The following is a 20492-nucleotide window of genomic DNA, read 5'->3' as shown; positions in this document are numbered from 1 at the left end:
GTTGTATTAATCGTTTCGAAATTTCATTAGCCCCAACCAGACGCCACTGTCACGATTATGTCGGTCAAATATGAAATCACACTCCACTGACCACGCTAAAGAAATAAAATAGTCAAACTCGAAGATGGTATCCATCCACGTGTTATTTAGCAATTAAGTTAGAAACATTTGCCGAATGTCCAGCTTTGCAAGAAATTGTAAAGTACAAATTAAGTGATAACGAAGAAAGGAAAACTAAGAATTCTAATCACATGTGTGAGAACGAGAGAGTTTTGCTCGCTCTAACCTTCTCCAAGATTTCTTTCCAATCACGGAGCCAAATAAGTTAGGAAAATTTACCGAATGTCCAAATTGGACAAATTGTAAAGTATAAATTAAATAATAAAAAAAGAAAGATATGAAATCAACTTGTAAATCTATTTATTGTATGCGTTATACGTCGGCGTGTTAAAAATTGTATTTTATAGCATTGTGTGTATATATATTGCGCGTATCGCGCAAAACATTTACAAACTCGACTATCGCGATTACGTTGGTGAGATAGGAAATCGGACGGATATGAATATCGGTCGTTGTACGGGTGAAAATGAGTGGAAAACGCGGAATAAAGTTGTTTCTTGAGAGACTTCGTTTCCGAAAGTATAAACTTGAAAAATGTTACTTTATATCTTTTACTTACTTTCGTTTCTACGATAACATCCTATCGATCGTTTGCGCAAATCTAGTTGGTAATTAGCCATGTTTCAGTATACTTGATGAATCGTGAAACTCGATTTTTTCGAAAATTATATCTTAGAATGAGAAAACTTTGTTGTAAAAAGTAAAACTCGTTCTACGATTTTCGTAAGAATCATCTCGTAGCCGCTTGCGCACGTTATTCCGCCACACCCTGTATATTAGGTTTAATATAATACGTACAATAATATAGGTTTGGAAAATTGGCGTTAAATTCGATCAACATGATCGTGACAACTGTATGTAATCACAATGAGATTGTAAAATGTTTTAGATGATACGTGAAATAATACGTAAAAATTGTTTATGTCAATTGTTCAGATACTATATATATATATATTGTTATATATATTACTTATAGAAACTTAAAAGAAACTTAACAAACAGCAACGTACAAAGACTTATAGAAATCTAACAAGCAACAAATAGCAACACGTACAAACTTATAGAAACCTATAAAAATTTACGAGAAACATAATAAACAGCAATGTATAAAGATTTATAGAAACTTATAAAAACTTATAGAAATCTAACGAGTAACAAACAGCAATATATACAAACTTATAGAAACCTATAGAAACCTAAAAGAAACTTAACAAACAGCAATGTATAAAGATTTATAGAAGCTTATAAAAACTTATAGAAACTTAACTAGCTACAGACATCAACATATACAAACTTATAGAAACCGACAGAAACTTAGAAGAAACTTAACAAACAGCAATGTATAAAGACTTATAGAAACTTAACGAGCTACAGACATCAACACGTACAAACTTATAGAAATCTACAGAAACTTAGAAGAAACTTAACAAACAGTAATGTATAAAGATTTATAGAAACTTATAAAAATGTATAGAAATCTAACGAGTAACAAACAGCAACATATACAAACTTATAGAAATCTATGGAAATTTAGAAGAAACTTAACAAACAGCAACGTATAAAGATTTATAGAAACTTATAAAAACTTATAGAAATCTAACGAGTAACAAACAGCAACATACAACATACAAACAACATACAAACTTATAGAAACCTATAGAAATTTAGAAGAAACTTAACAAACAGGAATGTATAAAGGATTATAGAAACTTATAAAAACTTAAACGTGTACCAAACAGCAACATATATAAACTTATAGAAATCTATAGAAACTTAGAAGAAACTTAGCAAAGAGCAACGTTTACAGACTTATAGAAACTTAAAAGGTAATAATTCGGATAATAATATATATATAAGTATTATCCGAAATTAGATCTCGAAATACGATAATAGAGTAGAACTGTTTTTCTTCCGAAGACAGGAAAAAGTATCCACTCGTATATAACGTTACACGATGCGTGGAGGGGAAAGGTATTTAATGAAATCAGGGAGGCACATTTTCCTTCGCTTGACCCGAAATAAACTAACGTCGGTGGCATAAAGCGAGGGAAAATAGTCGGTTGATCGAATTTCCTCGCGGAAACATCGTTCGGGGCAAAAACTGGAAAAGAAGAAGAAACGAAGTTTTCGGGACGCGACTTCCTCGTTTTCTTCGTATCGAGGCTATCTCCTTGGGAAAGAGCAAAGCACGCTTCATCGATCATAGATAACCACCGCTCTTCGTTCACAGGTGAATTGCAGTCGCTTCACTCGACAATCGAGATTGCTCGCCAACTGACGCAATCTTAAAGACTTCTAGTCGAAGCTTCCGTGATTCTAACGTACTTTCGATCGTCGTATCGAAACCCACGATTTAAAGCTACGTTCTCATCGAAGCCAACGAGTAGAATGTTTCAGTTGTCGCATGTTTCAAACAGTATCCAACGAGCATCAACTCGTAGAAACATTTTATTTGCACTGAAACGACATAGTCGGAGGAACGTCTGGATTTTGTTTCGCTTCCAAACAGACGTTTGTTTCCGTCGTGAAATGTTCCTCGTTGTTGCTTCAGCGAGGATGCAGCTTAACGTTAAGGCTCCACTGGAGCAGAGTAAAACAACTTTTTATCCCCTTTTGTTGCTGCATGTTCCAAAAAACATTTCCAACCAACGGCAACTTTATGTAGAAACTTGTAAAAACTTGTAAAAATTTAGAGAAACTTAACGAGCAACAAATAGCAACACGTACAAACTTATAGAAACCTATAAAAACTTATGAGAAACTTAGCAAACAGCAACGTATAAAGATTTATAGAAACTTATAGCAACTTACAGAAACTTAACGAGCAACAAACAGCAACACGTACAAACTTATAGAAACCTATAGAAACTTACGAGAAACTTAGCAAACAGCAACGTATAAAGATTTATAAAAACTTGTAGTAACTTACAGAAACTTAACAAACAGCAACGTATAAAGATTTATAGAAACTTATAGCAACTTACAGAAACTTAACGAGCAACAAACAGCAACACGTACAAACTTATAGAAACCTATAAAAACTTAGAAGAAACTTAACAAACAGCAACGTATAAAGATTTATACAAACTTATAAAAAATTACAGAAACTTATAGAAACTTACAAGAAACTTAACAAGCTATGAAAACGTATAAAGATACATAGAAACTCGTAAAAATTTACGGAAACATTTTTATGTGCACACTGAGGCAACATTCGGTGTCGAGCTGCGACTTTCTCAAGAAAAACGGCAACACGAAGAAAAAGTTGCTCGATGTTGGTTACGTGGAAACGAGCCCATACATACTTAAATCTGTCCTTATCGTGGTCATCAAACTCGCGACGATAGCAGATGAACACAGGCAAAAGAGAAAATTGAAATGACCCGAGATGATGCGGCTTTGCCCTTGACACGATTTACGTTATTAGCAGCAGCACCAGAAATAGACGTTCCCTTTTAGGTGGCTCACCCTCTGCGCTGCAACTCGCGGATATGAAACCAGAACGCTCGGGTGTAATCTGTCTCAAACGACCGCGTTATTGCACCGCGTGTTACGCTAGGCAACGTCAAAGGGTGGATCGGTTTAATAAAGGCTCGTAACGTTCTCGATGTTATTAGTCGACGACGGCGACATGAACAATTCTATTAGACTTTTGAAAGACCGAAGTACTCTTAACGCCAGTTTCTCTGTAAGTGTCCAACGCCAGTGAGTGTCTGCATCAGCGATTTTCGCTCCTTTTCATCCAATGGCACATATAAGATTGTTGAGAATTTTGGATCTTAATAACCGAAATAACGGTATAGGAACATTAAATTTACATTTAGAATTTATATTAAAATAGTTATATATTTATCTGATAAACGATTCCAAAGATATTTATCGATACACGTTTGCACGCGTCTCAGCACTTTCTTCCATACCACACTGTTAACAGTTTACATTCCTTTGTTTCCGAGACGCCGCGCACACACATACTTCCACACACTGATATTCACATACAAGTAACACTACTACGCAGCTAACCTAGTCTAGCACATAAAATTATACATATCTCAATAAAGATAATTGCTAAAATATACTTCGTACAATCGTATATTTTGCGATATTACGTTTGCCCGTTCTCACCGGATACTCTTCCACTCAACAATTTATTAATTAACGCGTCTTGTTAATTTTCTTATCTGACGATTTACAGACAATTCGCTGAGACGCGTGCAGTAATTTAGTCGGACAGCGAGTAATTTAGCAGGTTGTCGTGTGTGGACAGGTGGGAAAATTTTCGCCGAGTAGTTTGGTAGAACGATTTGGCGAAGGAGATTTCGCTAGGTTTTCCAGTGGAATAGGAAAATTACATCTTTCGAATTAGCACGCGTGCCGATTAAACGGCTACAAGTCGCAGAAGTTGGCTCGGACACGGCGAGTAATTTAGTCGAGTAAAACGAATTTGCTAAACGAGTTTGCTGCGGAGGAAACGAGGATGAAAGCGACGTTTTTCAACGAATCAACGGTGTAAATTCGGCTTTACTCGTTGCTCGACTAAACTAGTGGCCCTGTCCGAACCAGTCTTAAGGGAAAAGAGTTCAGTGCCCCTGTGACTAAATAGTCGTCGCGTGTAACACGTTCGAAAAATCTGCAGTCCACGGACATTGCTGTCCCGTGCTTGTTACGAACACAACGATCGATCGTCAGAAAAAGATTAGAAAATTCATATTCTTACGAATACAGGCAAAACGAAACGAAGTCTGAACGACAGATTTCTTATACTAAATATCGCAAAACACCATATTTTTAATTGATCCGCTGTATTTCTTGTCCTCCTTCAAATTCGCTATTTTCAAGACTAAAGAGAAATCACGTTAATTAACAATAAAGCTAGAAAAATTTACCGAATGTCCAGCTGGACAAATTGTAAAATACAAATTAAATAACAAAAAAAAAATTCGCTATTGAAAAAAAGAAACAACAGCTCCGACGAGCCTGGCGATTACCCGCCTCTCATATCCACAGCATCCGAAATAACTCGTCGAGCAGCTGCAATTAAAAGATTCTTTTAATTCTTCCTCTTCATCGCTCTCGTTGTTCCCTAAGAATCGTTGAATACGCCGCGTATGTGTAATATTGGCTTGGCAACTAAGTTGTTGCGGAGTTTGTCGATACCATCCAATGGCAAAACCCGCAATCACTTAGTTGCCTACCTAACCCCAACTTACCTACCTAACCTAACCACCTTAATTGCCTAATACACATTAGATTCAGCATCGGAATCGAACATACGATAATCATTTATTGCTCGCGTTATAGTAGCAGAATAATTTACTTATAATTCTCAATGAGAATTGATTGTGAAATTCTTCCAAATAAAAATAAAAAAAAAAGTTGCCTAATACAACGAAGAAGACGAAGTAACGCGACTAGCAGAACTCTGTTCCGTGGCTGTTCTCGGCCACGAGAATAAAGAAGAAGAGAGTCGGTGGCCTCGAAAGACTTTTGGCTGGCAATTTCCGCGACTCGAATCTGGTTTTACTGGAAACCTCCCCGCGGGACATTCGCTGGCCAGGCATTGTTCTCGCTGTTGCTTCTCCATAAAATACCCGACAGCCGAAATCTCGGTGCTCGAGTACACGTGTTACAGTCGATGGTCGCTGGAAATTCTCCGATTGTCGGCGGCTGTGCGTGTTTCTCTTCATCGGAGGCTCGCAATGTGTGCAGCAACGTGCAGGTTGTTCGTAACGTCTCGTCCATCGTGCAGCCGCGACCACCTCGCTCTCTGTTTCCTATCGTTTTCGACAACCGTCGCCAAAGGTAATCGGACTTTCGTGTGAGAGAGTCGGCTTTTGGCAACCACTTGTGAGACAAATTTCTAAGAGGAGCAAGTGTTTTCCTGTTGGTTTCAGCGTCTGGAGGATGCTCTGTCGGTTGAATGTCGCGTCGGTGGTTCTGTTTGCGGGATATCGAGAACCTGTAGACTTGGGAATCGTGGCGCCATAGACGCTAGGTTTCCTATGGCAATGAATAGAACGGGGTCGAATTTCAGACGAATTCAGAGCGAGACACGAGCTTTGAGCTGAACGTTTAACGGTAGCACGGCTCAATGCTATTGAATCAACGTCGATATGACAATGGATCGAGCCGAAATTACCAGCCATTTAATAGCACGATCGAAAGAAGAATGTTCGCTTGTCAACGGGTCCGATGATATTTGTCGTGGGATAAGAAAAAAGAAAAAGAAATTGAAATTGAGAAGAAACGACGGGTGGATTCAATTAATAATTATGATAATACCAATACCGTAGGATCTTTGCTACAGTCATTAGATTCAGCTAGAATGAAACATACGATAATTACTTATTATTCGCGTTATAGTATCGCGCCAGTATAATTTACTTATAATTCTCAATGAGAATTGATTGTAAAATTCTTCTAAATAAAATAAAACGTCTTTGCTACAATTAATTTATTTGCAATAAATGGATTAAACAAATGTTGATTAAACAGGAAACGATGGTTGTTTAACGCGAACTAATCGCAATAACGTGTTATAATTAAGACAACTGGATAATTAATTTGCAACTTTCGTCATTACGGATTCAACTCTCTCTCGACAACGCTAGTATGACAACGACCATACCCAAATCCACGTCATTCCACGCTACCCAAAACCCACTAGTTACCCAATTACTAGACACGATGGATCAGATCCGCAGGCTAAGAAGACATTAGCCTGTAGATTTAAGCGTTAGATTCAACTAGAATGAAACAAACATTTATTAAACGTGACATAGAACCACGCCAGAATAACTTACTGAAAATTCTCAATGAGAATTGATCGTAAAATTCTTGCAAATAAAAATACAAATTCCACATTACCTGACAGTGAACCCTTAGGCTTTGACCTGACCTTTGCACATGGCCCAACATTACATTTTCCCCATTACGTAGGGCAATCAGGATCCTCTCCTTGCCCCTCAACTCCAGCAAACGCAACATATAAAAATTGCAAGCATTCGACCACGAGACTATTTTTCTTTTATTTGGTAGACTTTTTACGATCAATTCCCATTGAGAATTATAAGTAAATTATTTTGCCGCGGTACTGTAACTTGGATTATAAGTGTTTATAGTATGTTTGATTCTAGTTGAATCTAATGCTTCGATCTAAAGGGTATCGTCCTTTTAGTCTGCGGATCTGATCCGTCGTGTCAAGTAATTGGGTAACTAATGGGTTTTGGTGGTTGTTAACTCTTATGTTATTTTTGTTATTGAATTTTGATATTTCTTCTTCAACTGTGAGTATCTTAATGTCGTGATGTATCGTTTCGTTGGTAGCATACCAAGGTGCATCTATCAAGGAGTTTTTGATCGGAATCGTTGAAAAATTTCCATGTTCCCCATAGTTGGATCTCATAGGTCCAAACAGGTTTTAATGTGGCTTTATATAGCTGTTGAGAATTTTGGATCTTAATTGCCGAAATAATGCTATAGGAACACTATGTTTACGCTTAGAATTTATATTAAAATAGTTATATATTTATCTGATAAACGATTCCAAAGATATTCATCGATACTCACTTGCACGCGTCTCAGCACTTTCTTTTCTCACCATCTTCCACACCAGACTGCCAACGAAACAATTACATTCGTCTGTTTTTCGAGACTACTTCCACACATTCACATTCACATACGTGTGTCACTACTACGCGACTAATCTAGCACACAAAATTACGCATATCTCAACAACAGCATTATTTTGCTCTGAACGCTTAAGTTGGAACGTCTGCCGATGAGGCAGTAGAATTTCTTTAATTTTAATTTGGGTTACTCGGATTTATCTACCATGTGTCGTTTCCATGTCATTCTTCTGTCCAGAATCATGGCCAGATATCTGGCTGAATCTTCGTTTGGAATTGCAATATTATTTATGGTCACCTGTGGGCAGAATTGTTTTCACAGCGTGAAGGTATATGACTGGATTTATTTTCATTTATTTTGAAGCGCCAACAACTACAGTTAAGCGCTAAACTAGCCGAAAATTTGCTTAGACCGTTCTAACGACGCTTTCCATCTAACTTTGCTTTCTAAGAATTTAATATCACGAGCTATTGTCCTGCTCGTCGACTATCGTACGCTCTGGTTCGACGTTTCACTCGCCGTACCAATTTCGCAGACCATCTTTTCGTCCTTTTAACCGCCAGTACTCTAGAAAAATCTCAGTGTTGGCGGTAGAAAATTACAGGCATTGTTAACGTTCGCAGACTGTGCCACTTCGTCCAACCGTTTCAAACATCTGCCATCTTCACCGAGCATCCGGCCTATTCGTATAATTATCCAGCGGAGGTTTTCCCGCGCGCATACGCGGACCATTTTAATCGCGTAGCTCGATTATACAACAGCGAGGCCATGCGACTATGCGATTTTTCTCGCGTTATCCCATCGGCGATCTTCGAAGCTCGCGTACGTCGTCGGAGCTTCGGTTGAAACGTGTCGCGGCGCATGCATCGATCGATACGCATTGATACGTTGACCGATCGTTCCATGCGAAATTTATATCTTTGTCGATACAAGCAGAGAAATGGACATTTTATATTACCAACGAGTACTATATTTTGAATATTTTTTTATATTTTTGCATACAGTACGCATAGGCGGTGTGTATATTTTCTACAAGTCTGTCTATGATAAATCGTTTAACGTACGCGCGTTCTTCCATTTTTCAATTCTCTACAAACGCATCAACGTCCATAGTCTGTCCGAATTATCGCCAGACGTTCTTTTCGCGATCTGCTGCCGTTTGATTCGTGCGTTCGACGAACGTGTTTTAATTCTGTCTCGTTTCGAGAACAGCGAAAGCTTCTTCGATTGTTCCAACATTTTCCGAATAACTTTCAATAATTCGAAATAAGTATGGGGACGAGTTCGAACGAACGAACCTCTGCTGTATAGATCATCCGCACAAAAGTACATTGAAGAAACGCTTTTCCGATCCAACAAACGGTGGGAAGCAAACAGAGAAGAAAACGAAGAAAGACCGGGAAGAATATAAAAGTTGTAAAGGCTCCTACGCGCGTTGAAACACGCTGCGACGCATCGACACCTAAGTTTCGTGTAATCTGCTTCGGTTTACCTCCGCGTTATCGATTCCTTTCAGTTCGTGGCGCGATACCGAGCTTGAAACGCGTATTTCGAAATGTCCCGGCGTTTCCCAATTCCAGTGTCGTTATCGGTACTAGGAGATTGATCGCGAAGAATACAAAATCGAAGACTAAAAAGAAATGGCCAGAAACGCGGTTAACCGAGAGCGACGGATTTTCTAATTGCGCGTTATCGAAGCAGCTAGCAACGAACGAACCGAGCGATCATGGAAATTATTCGCGTCTACGTGATTCTGCTTTTCAACGTCTGTCGGATAAAGTTGGGCCAAGCACCGAGAAACAAAATACAACGATCAGAGTCCACCGTAAATTACGTTCGGTATCGTTGCCACCCTCCGCGATATGTCGAAAGCTGTGTCCGATCGGACCTTGTTCACCGACCAAGACGCAATTCTGATTCCCGCGTCGATACAAGTTGCTTCTGATCGCGATGAGCACGATGCATTGTAACGCGTATCATGAAACCTGAGACACGTTGCGACGTATGCATCGACAGGTAGGTTTCACGATACGCGTTACGATGTACGTAAATCTGTATCGGTAAGTCGGTATCGAAAAGCGACTTGCATCGATAGAGGAATTTTGCAGGAAATAAATGATCTGCTTTCTTCGAAAGAAATTCCTTTTTTATTTTTAAAAATTTTTCTTTATTAAACGCTCCTATTTGTTTCTAACGTAACTACTATAATTAGTTTATTAATGATAAGTAGATCGAACATCTGTTAATTGAACAGAAAACAATGTTTATTAAACATGAACTAACCGCAGCAAGCGTATAATAATTAACACGACTAGGTAATTAATCAACGATTCTTGTCAACGCAATCCGCACTCTCGGACATCTGAACTCGTACTGCTGTTAATTCGTTTATTGTCCCCTAGCAATCCCTCGTCTTTTGTCTTAGCCTCACTACGTACATGCTCAGCAACCGCTTGTTTATAATTCGCACAACATCCCCCAGGTCCCTCGTCCATGATACTACACTATTTACTTTCTTTTTTATTATTTTATTTATTTATTACTACAGCATAGAGATTTCAATACTATTACCGATAATCACTAGGAAGGTTTTCATTGTTTCAATTCGACTGTAGCTAATTTGGCTGTTTTTTCTTTTTTTTTTTTTTATTTAATTTTTACTTCTTTATTTTTCAAAATTTGTACTTTACAATTTGCCCAGCTGGACATTTGGTAAAGTTGTCTAACTTAATTGCTAAACAACACATGGATGGCTAACCCCAGCGGGATACCATTTTCGAGTGTGGTCACCCGTGACCACCAATAACACGAACGGTCCATTGGGGAAGAATGTTGTCTTACATCATCAATTTACTATTATTTCGCCATTATATGCTTCGAATAATAAAAATACTCTCGTGGAGTTGCGGGCGAAACGTGTGATTTCGGCATGGCAGTCAAAGCGTTAACTCGTGAGCGGTCAACAATATGTTAAAAAGCAGAATCCGCAGAGAAATATTTTCTACGATCACTGGCTTCGTCCGTACTTCGTATTCTCTTCGATAAATCGCCGAATTAGAAAATCTGCCTCGATTTGACCACATCTTTTCTCTCAAACTTTTCTCATCTTTCGTCTCCTCCTTCTATTGGGTTGGCAACTAAGTGGTTGCGGATTTTGTCATTAGGTGGTATTGACAATATCCGCAATGACTTAGTTGCCAACAAATTATATTCGCTGCTCGATTTTTCATTCTTTATAATCAACACACCAGAGAATAAATACGTGGAATTGGAAAATAATCAGATATTTTGAAAGACGCGCGGCTAACTGAGAAGAATCGGCAACGCGAAGATAAGCAGAGACAGATTCGAGATAAAACGTATAGGTGTCGACGCGTCGCGACAAGTTTCAACGTTTATAGGAGCCTTTACGCAATCGCCGCGTTATTTGACAAATCAACCACTTCTCATCCCGTTCCGCGTCGCTTTTCTATTGTTACGTGAATTCCGAACGGACGTATTCCAGCTGTTTCGTACGATCGATGGATTTGCAGGTGAGCGTGCGCGCGAATTAACTCGACCGCATCATTACGAAACGATTACGTAACCAACAGCGGAGAAAAAACGCAGTTACGAGGCTCTAATCGGGATAAGCGATACACAGCCGTGCGTAATTATTTGCGAAATTAACGCGAAATTCCTGTCCGCCCTCCATGCGTCTCCAATGTCCTAAACTTGGACGAACTGCGAATTTTCATCACCTGCAAACCTCCGATAAACTCTTGTCGTTTATTTCCCTGTCCTCTGGCAATTTTTAACAATTTTCTATACCATTCCCATCTTCTTTCTTTTCGTCCTTTTTATGGTATTTCTCTGTATTACAATCGCTGGCAAAAATAGCGTAAAATTTTTCTTTTATTTGTTTAATTCGTACTTTACAATTTATCCAGCTGGACATTTGGTAAATTAGCGTAAAATAGATGATAAAGTATAAAGCAAATGTAAGCGCATACGTGGAGAGGAAAAATCTTTTTAGAAAAACTGAACGTTACCGGAATATTATTATATTAGGTTGGCAACTAAGTGATTGCGGGTTTTGTCAACACTACCTAATGCCAACATCCGCAATCACTTAGTTGCTAACCTAATAATTCCATAGCGTAACAGATCGTACGTTTGTTGGCGAGGTCGATATTCCCTTATTGTCGGTGAAATTCTATTGGAAGTTAGGATCGTGTATGAATTTCAACGACGTTACAACGCTCTATTCTGGTAGTTTCTATTGTGAGCTGGTTGTTGGCGTTCTCACCTAATCGATATGCTCGTTGTCGGTTTCCTGTGAAAATCGAAAACAACAGGCTCCTTCCGGCGCTGTAACCCGGCAACGTAGAAAAAAGCAAACGAGACGAAGACCAAAGAGTCGAGCGCTACGATCCGGTTGTCCCGATCCTATTCTCTATCGCCTTTGTTACAGCAAATGACGCTCGATGAATGGACAGACTGCAGTGGTCCGCTGTTTTCGTTTTACCGATGTTGCACTTTGACAACAGGCACGGCCTGCTAAATCGCCACCTTTCTGCACCGGATCGACCGCCAATCGCGATTCCTACTTTCCTTTATTCTACGAGATAAAAATGGTTCTTGTAGGTTTCGTCGATAAGATAGAGATTAAAATTACCAACGTTATAGAAAGATGTGACGAACGTTAAAGAAAGATGACGATATCGGACTATGGGAAACTAAAGGAATAAAAAAGAACAACAGGTATCAGGTATGGGAAAAATATCGTGCGCACGTTTTTAGAACAAAATTCCAATATCCGTTCTATTTAAGAAAGCGCTATCTTTTCTAAAACGGTCGATCGACCATTCGTTTCGTTTCTTCCATCGTTTCAATCACTTTCCTGTTGTTCTTTCGCTAACAGCATACGCGTGTTATTTCGCGTCTTGTCGCGTTTGCTGTATTGCCAAGTTTCAACTCGTAGTCTCGTATTGGTTTGAACATCGCGTACACGATTTCTCCATTGAGGAAACTATACTTATCAACGAGTTCTATCGATCTATAGCAGATACATCTGCAATTAGTTATATTGTAGAATCGTAACCTGCGTTTATTGTTTAGGATATTATTATTAGGACAATGATAAAAATAAAAATTTACGACAAGTATATTTAAGTTACTCGAAGATGATATCCCACTGGAGGTAGCCATATATATGTCATTTAGCAATTAAGCTAGAAATATTTACCGAATGTCCAGCTAGGCAAATTGTAAAGTACAAATTAAATAATAAAAGAAAAAAAGTATATTTAAGTTATAGATGTGGTATTTATCGATGCATACGGAGAAAACTTGGCTTGCCAAGTGAAACTTGGATTTTCTTCGAATCCAAAGTCGTACGCGAACTTTGATCGTAAAACTTCAATTTCCCTTGAAAAATTCAATCTTCTCCGGAGAGGTCGTCACGTGCAACCAAACTACGCGTTGCTGTGTATCCACGTGCTTTCTCCGACTAGTACTTGAACGGGTATATTTCAATAATTAATTCTTTGTTTAATTCCCTGTCGATATTTAAATACAAATTCACTGGATCCTTCATCGTCCATCGTTCACACGAATTTTCGCCCTCAGAACGTCTGATGAAAGTTCTGAAAACCGTGTCTGGCAGTCGATATCCCTAGTGGATAAGAAGCAACAGAATCACTTTCTGTCTTCGCTCTGAATAGCCACTCGAGCGCCATCGAGTCTCAGAATTTTCCCAATCCTCGACGTTGCACCGGGCGAACATTTTCCAGTAAATAACACGAGCAATGGTAAGAGAATCGTGGAATCAGCGTGGAAAATTGGGACAGCGGAGGAAGAAATTTTCCGAACGGATTTCAGCTTCGCAGCCAACCCGGATCATTTTTCGCGAAATAACGTATAGAACATGTTTTTTTACGAATATATTTTGTTTATACGCTTGAACTTTTTATAATTGTAAAAATTGAATGAAAATTGACAGTTAGGGCATTTTAAATATAACCGATAAATAGAAGATATTTTGAAACAAAAAGTACCCCATTGAACGATTAAACATTTTTATTAGAACATCAATAAAAAAAAAAAAAAAAATGAGAACAAATCTTGCATCTAACGGTGCACTGTGTTTGCATCCATATCTTTGAGGGCTAATCTACGAATATTATTATAAACACAGCTTAAAAATAATTATAAATACTACTTTATAATCATGCATATAATTGAAGTTAAAAGTGTGCACATACCTTACTATTCTATATAGAATGAGCAAATACTGTTTACTAATATCTTGTACACGTTTCAACGATATATTCTGCAGGTTTTGCTTACGACGAAATAAAGAAAGCCTTGAAATAAACGAAGCCTTGTTATAATACAAGGATAAAATTTTATAAGATAAAAATCCATTGGGGAAGAATGTTATCTTACATCATCAATTTATTATTATTTTGCCATTATATGCTTTGAATAATAAAAATACCCCCCGTGGAGTCCTGGACGAAACATATGATTTCGGCGTGGCAGTCAAAATGTTTTAATCGCCGAAATAAATGTATAGGGACACTTAGATTACACTTAGAATTGATATGAAAATAGTTTCAGATTTATTTAATATGCGATGTATAAGATATTCGTCGATATAAATTTGCACGCATCTCAGCGCTCTCTTTGTCTCACCATCTTCTATATCACATTACCAACGGAATAGTTGCGTTCATCTGTTTTACGAGACGCTGTGCACGCACATACTTCTACATACTCATACTCATATATGAGTGTCACTACTACACGGCTAATCTAGCGTAGCACACAAATTTTTTTTATTATTTAATTTGTACTTTACAATTTGTTCAGCTGGATATTTGGTAAATTTGTCTAACTTAATTGCTAAATAACATGAGAATGGCTACCCCCAGTGGGATACCATCTTCGAGTTTGGCTATTTTATTTCTTTAGTGAGGTCAGTGGGCTGTTTTCTTTTTATTATTATTATTTAATTATAATAATTAATCGTTTCTGGGGTGTTTCTTGTTTTCTTTTTTCTATGTGAGTTTTGCTCGCTTCAGCAACCAGCTGGTTTGGATGTGTTGCCGTTCTTTTCTTATAGTTTTCTACGTACCTGCCGATTTCTTCTTCGACCCTTGATATGAGCACACAAAATTACACATATCTCAATATATATATCATATCGAGAAATTAGTATACAACATGAACAGACTGAAACGTACAGTCACGATATACAACGCCATAGAAAACGCATGGTAAATATCGTGACCTGTTAATACAGTGAATAATTATTCAAACATTTTGACGATCATTGCCAACTATACGCTTCCGCTAAATATCTGGCGTATCTTCTGTACACATTTTCAGATCCGTTTCAAATTTTAATTCATTTTTAAAATCTAATTTAATTTTAATTCCGTTTTCAAAAGTTTCTTCTAAGAAAATAATATCGGATTGGCAATTAAGTGACTGCGGATTTTGTCAATACCTCCTAATGACAAAATCCGCAATCACTTAGCTAGAAAAATGTACCGAATGTCCAGCTGGACAAATTGTAAAATACAAATTAAATAATAATAATAAAAAAAAGAATTTTTTCGTTTGATATTATTTTACCAAATTACGTTCTATCGGAACCAAATGGATGCCGAGTAACTCAATAAAATAATACGAAACGAAAAATGTGCATCTGTAATTTGCTTACGAAACGAAAGATTGTTTTAAAATATCCTAATGTATTAGCCGTGTCTCGTTACAGTGCTAGTCGGATTCCATAACGTTTCGTATAATACGAAAACACAGTGACTGGGAGAAATATTCAAACACTTGCCACGAAGCAATTCATGAACATGTTACGTACATATTATACTCTAGCAAATGTTGTGAACGTTCTAACGTGACAGGACTATCGCGATTGAAATAGCAAAAGTTGAAAACGATCCAAAAACGTACGCGCGACATACGAGACATTTGTCGGAAAATATACACTCGGCGAAAAATTGATACACCGCGTGAATGGCTGCTGCCAATGCCAAAGATAGTCTCACCGAGTACCGTAACTTATCGATACAGCGAATAATTGTTCGAACGTTCCTATAATTTTCACCAACACGTACACGCGTACTTCCACCGAACACGCCGCGTATCTTCTGCATAAATTTCCAGCTTCCCATTCAAATTTTCCCAATGTAAACACGACGAGGTGTGTCTCGTTGCACCGTCGATGAAATTGCGCAATGTTTTGCGTGAAGTGTACACGCAGAAAGATTCTACGAGCGTTGGAATACTTTCGCGATATCCAGTGTACGTACGCGAGGACCGAGAGACTTCAACGCTAGGCTACGTGATCTTCGGAACGCAGGAGCGACGACACCGAGCGAGAGGGAGGACCGAGAGCGAGATAGCTGGCTGAGAGAGCGAGAGAGAAAGAGAGAAAGAGGGGAAAAGGCCATCGGCGACGAGAGGAAGAGAAAAGAGAGGTCCGCGAGTTTCGAACGGTGCTCGAAAAACGCGCGCGCTCTGATAACGCGGTAAATGGAAAATCAGAAGAATGGAAACGAAATTTACAGGGGAAAGTTCGTTGCAAACAGATGCAAAGGATGTGACATTTTTGGAAAGTCGATACGTTGAGTTCGCTCGACCGAAGAAAGAAAAGGATTCTCGTGTCGTGGGTGTCTTTCGGTTTTATCTTCTGACCAGGGAGAAGAGCGAAATACGTTAGGAACGAGGAAAGAAGAGAAAAGAAGCAAAAGAATTCGTCCGACGTGTTGAAGAAACGAGGGATTCGTCGATTTTGCGATTTTGCGATTTTCCTCATGTTCGCGTAATTGACGCTCAGATCGGATCGAGTCGAAAGGTCGATTAATTCAGCCCGAAGAAACTACAATTTCGCTGTAACGAACGAGACTGGGATAAATAAAATTGTACGATCGGACGTTGGGAAGGACGTTCGCAAGGAAGAAATCAGGCCGAAGGCGGGCAAATTCGAAGATCCGCGAACAGCGCGTTGGAAAGACGATCGACGATGATTTGTTTGTTCCGACGTAGGAACTCGGTTGAAAATCTCAACAGCTCGCGTAATCGCAGTTCGTACGATGATTCGCCAATTGTCCACGCCACCTGGTATTTTTCGTTCGCGTGACAGGAGATGGAAACGTTGGAAGAGGCAGACTCGAGACGCGATTCTGACGAACAAACGTGGAAAATTCAACGAAGACCGTGTCGACGAGAAAGAAATCGCCACGGAAGATTAAAAAAAAGATTTTTTATTTGGAAGAATTTTACGATCAATTCTCATCGAGAATTATAAGTAAATAAATTAGAAAAAAAAGAAAATAAAAGCCAGGAGTACAAACTGTCTTATACGGAACACTGACCGAAGATTCCAGCAGATGAGCCACCGCTGAGACGCAAAATCTGTCACTTTTCTTGGCCCGAAGAACCGCGCGCGATCGAAACTCCGAAAAGAGCGAAAGCACATCGGGAAAAACAAAAGGCGAGCCGGAATTTCGTGGTTCGAACAAAGCCAGCTCCTTTACGGCAAGCAAAGGGTAGAAGAAGACGAAGAAGCAGAAGAAGAAGAAGAAAACTTGGCATCGACACACGAATAGAACGAAGAAGAAACGGATAAGGAAGAAAGAGGAGAGGAAGAATATAGTAATACGGTATAAAGAAGAGACTACGCTGTAGAAAGAAGAAAAGAGAGGAAGAATACCTACAACACGAGTACGATGGAAAAAGAGAGGAAACCTGACGATGCGTGGAGACCGTTGGAGGGGTATGAAACAGGCACGATTGGAGGGAGGTAAGGTAGGAACGCGCAGCTGAAAAGTGGTGGCGACCGGACGAAGAGAAAGAGAGAGAGAGAGAGAGAGAGAGAGAGAGAGAGAGAGAGAGAGATTGACGTTGCGGGAAAGGTAAAGAGGTTGAGGGAAGCGGGGAAGGAAAGACGAAGAGAAACACGCGGAGAGAGAACGAGGAAGAGAGACAAGAACGAGAGGGGGAGAGAGAAAGAGAGAAGGGGACACCGGCTTGCCTCGGTCGGAGTAAAGCGAAGCCAACAAACTCACGTCAGTTCGAAGCTGGAGGGATGCCAGCGTTCCTCGTGCGTTCCACGATCGTATCGCGTCGTACACGCCGATACTTAGCGGCCCTTTCGACCATCGGTCGACACGTTTGAAACATCGAGAAGGAAACGTCGGCCTTGAAAGTGAAAACTATCGTTTTCCGCGCTGATCCACGCTAACACCGAGATACTTGGGTGCTGGATCGTCGAGTGGTAGGAGAATCGTGCGCGTCCAACAACCACAGAGTGCCACTCGCCGGATTCCACGGACAAGAAGAGGAGGAAGAAGAAGAAGAAGAAGAGGAGTGCCCGGCTCCTGGTACCGTCTTCCATCGAAAAACCATCGATTCCGGTTCTTCCGCCAACTCCGACAGCGTCAACGTCCACGAGTCCCTTCGCGAAATTCCATATCGTCGCTGTTGAGCGCGCTTTCAGTCGAAAGTTCTTCGGAAGAAAACGAGTGGACCATATAGTTGGTGTTAAATACACGCGCCTACATACATATACGTATATACGTGCACGCGTGCATACATACACGCGCATCAGGTTTTCGGTAAAAAGATTTGCAGATTCGTCGCAAGTGGAAAGTCGACGAACGGATTCTGGAAGAAAACCGCGGGACTTTGATATACCCAGTGGATGAAATTCGATATATAGTCGGAGGGAAGGAGTGCCGTAGTTGGAAGGAAAAACGGTGGAAGACCTGCGGTCGAAGAGGAGCGCACGGAGAAAGTGGAGGATCGGGGACGCGACTGGCGAATGCGAATTCGCGGCCGCGTACCATCATCGCGAGAACCTTAATCGTTGCTCGAAGGGAAGAAGGGCGGCGCGCGAGAATATAGGAGAGAGGGTAACGAAAAGCTTGGGTTTTCCCCCTCGGGTGATATGAGCCGGGCGCAATTAAGGCGGTTAACGGAGTCGGGAATACCTGTCCGTCGGCGGGCCAAAACCGGTACGAGCGTTCTCCATACGATATAGCGCGGTCTCCGGCCGCCTCCTCTTCCTCCTCCTCCTCCTCCTTCTCCTCTTTCCTCGTGGCCGCTGCATGCAGCCTTCAAAAGGTGCATACACCTTCGCCAGCACGCCGAGTCTGCGCTTCTTCGTGTCCCTCCTTTCTTTCTTTCCTTCTTCACCCCGTTCTTCGTTCCGCGTCTCTTTCGTATCTTTCTTAACCGACTCTCTTATTGCCTCTCTCTCTGTCTCTCGGCTTACGACCAAGGAACATGGACGTCTCGTAGCGTCTACCGAACGATATATCCTCTCTGGAATAATTTCAGTCTGCGTAACAATCATTGCGTTAGAAAAGCCAGGTAGCAACCTGGCGAGGAACGGCCATCGAGATTCTTCCACGTCGTCCAGCGACGCATCCTTTCTCTAGCGATCCGAGTGTCAATCTTGCAGAGAATTCATCGCGACAGCCGCCAGTACGAACGTTCGCAGCAGCCGTTCAGATTCTTCCGTATCTCGTCATCCAACGATACATCTTTTCTCCGAATATCCAAGAGCGTCCAGATCCATCGATTACGAAAACCAAAAGCCGAGAAGATGGACGACTGCACGAGCCACTGACAGTCTTCCGTATCTAGTGGTCGAGCTATACATCCGCTCGTTCTTCGAGGATCCAATCAGCGCCGATCTTCCACAGAATTATCAATCAAAAAGGTGATAGCGACCGAGCCGCAACGCGAACGTCTCCATCGGACAGCATCGAGATTCTTATCGACGTGTCTTTTCTCCGACGAGTGAAAATTTTTGGGAAACTGATTTCCGGGAAAGGGATCGTAAAAGTGGTAAACGAAGGAACGTGGTCGATACGCCAGCAAACGATCGAGTGTTCTCTGATTATCCATCGGTGTTTCGCTGGCAGTGCGTAACCGGAGCGAGAGTGCGGGTCGATGTGGAGGGGAGGAGGCAAGCTGATCTTCGAGGTGGAATACCTGTGCGTGTGGTGCGACTGGAGGGCGGCGGGAATGTTGGAAAGGGCGGGAACAGCGAGGTGATACAGGAGGAACAGCGTAGGAGAGGAATCTCATCCTGGAAATTGTTTTCCATCGTTTAATACGACGATCTTACGAACGGGACGAAGAGCACGACGAAGAGGATAAAAGGAAAGAATAGGAGGAATTCTCATCGGAAGAAGAGATATGAGAGTGCGCGAATGAGCGAAGACGAGTATAGGGAGAGGAAAGGAGGAAGATGGAAGGTGTGCACATATAGCGAACCATTGAGATTCTTAGTTCGATCGTTCGAGAGAGAGTCCGTCCATGAGGTTTGAGCGAAGGACGAATTGTTGAGAAGCCACGCCATGAGAATCCTCAAAACGCTACACTGGTAGGTCTCAAACCACGTTCACTCTTCTTCGGGTTAAGTTTCGTTTCGGCACGAAATCTTTCGCCTCGCGAACCTATTCAAGCGCATACAAACGTGTCTCACGTTACGATAATACGACTTTTGTAAACACATCTCGCGCGCGTTACGGTGCCTCGCTGTCCTTGAATTTACCGTGGACAATTTTTGATCGATGGCTTGGCTGTGTTGTTCGAAACAATTCGAAATTTCGTTAACTGTAACTGACACTGTGGCGATTATCTCGTCCCATTGAGTCTACAAATGTAATATTAGCTCGTCTCCGATGTTTCTTTCGTTTAGGAAGCAAATAACAGACGCGCCA

General features: G+C 40.5%; 1 protein-coding gene and 1 long non-coding RNA gene across 7 annotated transcripts in view; both read left to right on the top strand.

The window, feature by feature from the left end:
• LOC126917434 (protein PALS1) overlaps positions 1-20492 on the top strand; it is a 129515-nt gene that overhangs the window by 69356 nt on the left and 39667 nt on the right. The gene's annotated exons all lie outside the window — the stretch shown is intronic.
• LOC126917444 (uncharacterized) overlaps positions 1-20492 on the top strand; it is a 29783-nt gene that overhangs the window by 7474 nt on the left and 1817 nt on the right. Inside the window, exon 2 of the long non-coding RNA XR_007710951.1 lies at positions 31-20152. This is a non-coding gene — a long non-coding RNA (uncharacterized LOC126917444). The remainder of the gene's footprint in view (positions 1-30; positions 20153-20492) is intronic.

Source organism: Bombus affinis, chromosome 6, assembly GCF_024516045.1.
Source record: "Bombus affinis isolate iyBomAffi1 chromosome 6, iyBomAffi1.2, whole genome shotgun sequence".
In the NCBI taxonomy this organism is placed as follows: Eukaryota; Metazoa; Arthropoda; class Insecta; order Hymenoptera; family Apidae; genus Bombus; species Bombus affinis.
Note: the sequence above shows the minus strand (reverse complement) of the source record. Positions and strands in the feature narration are given on the sequence as shown.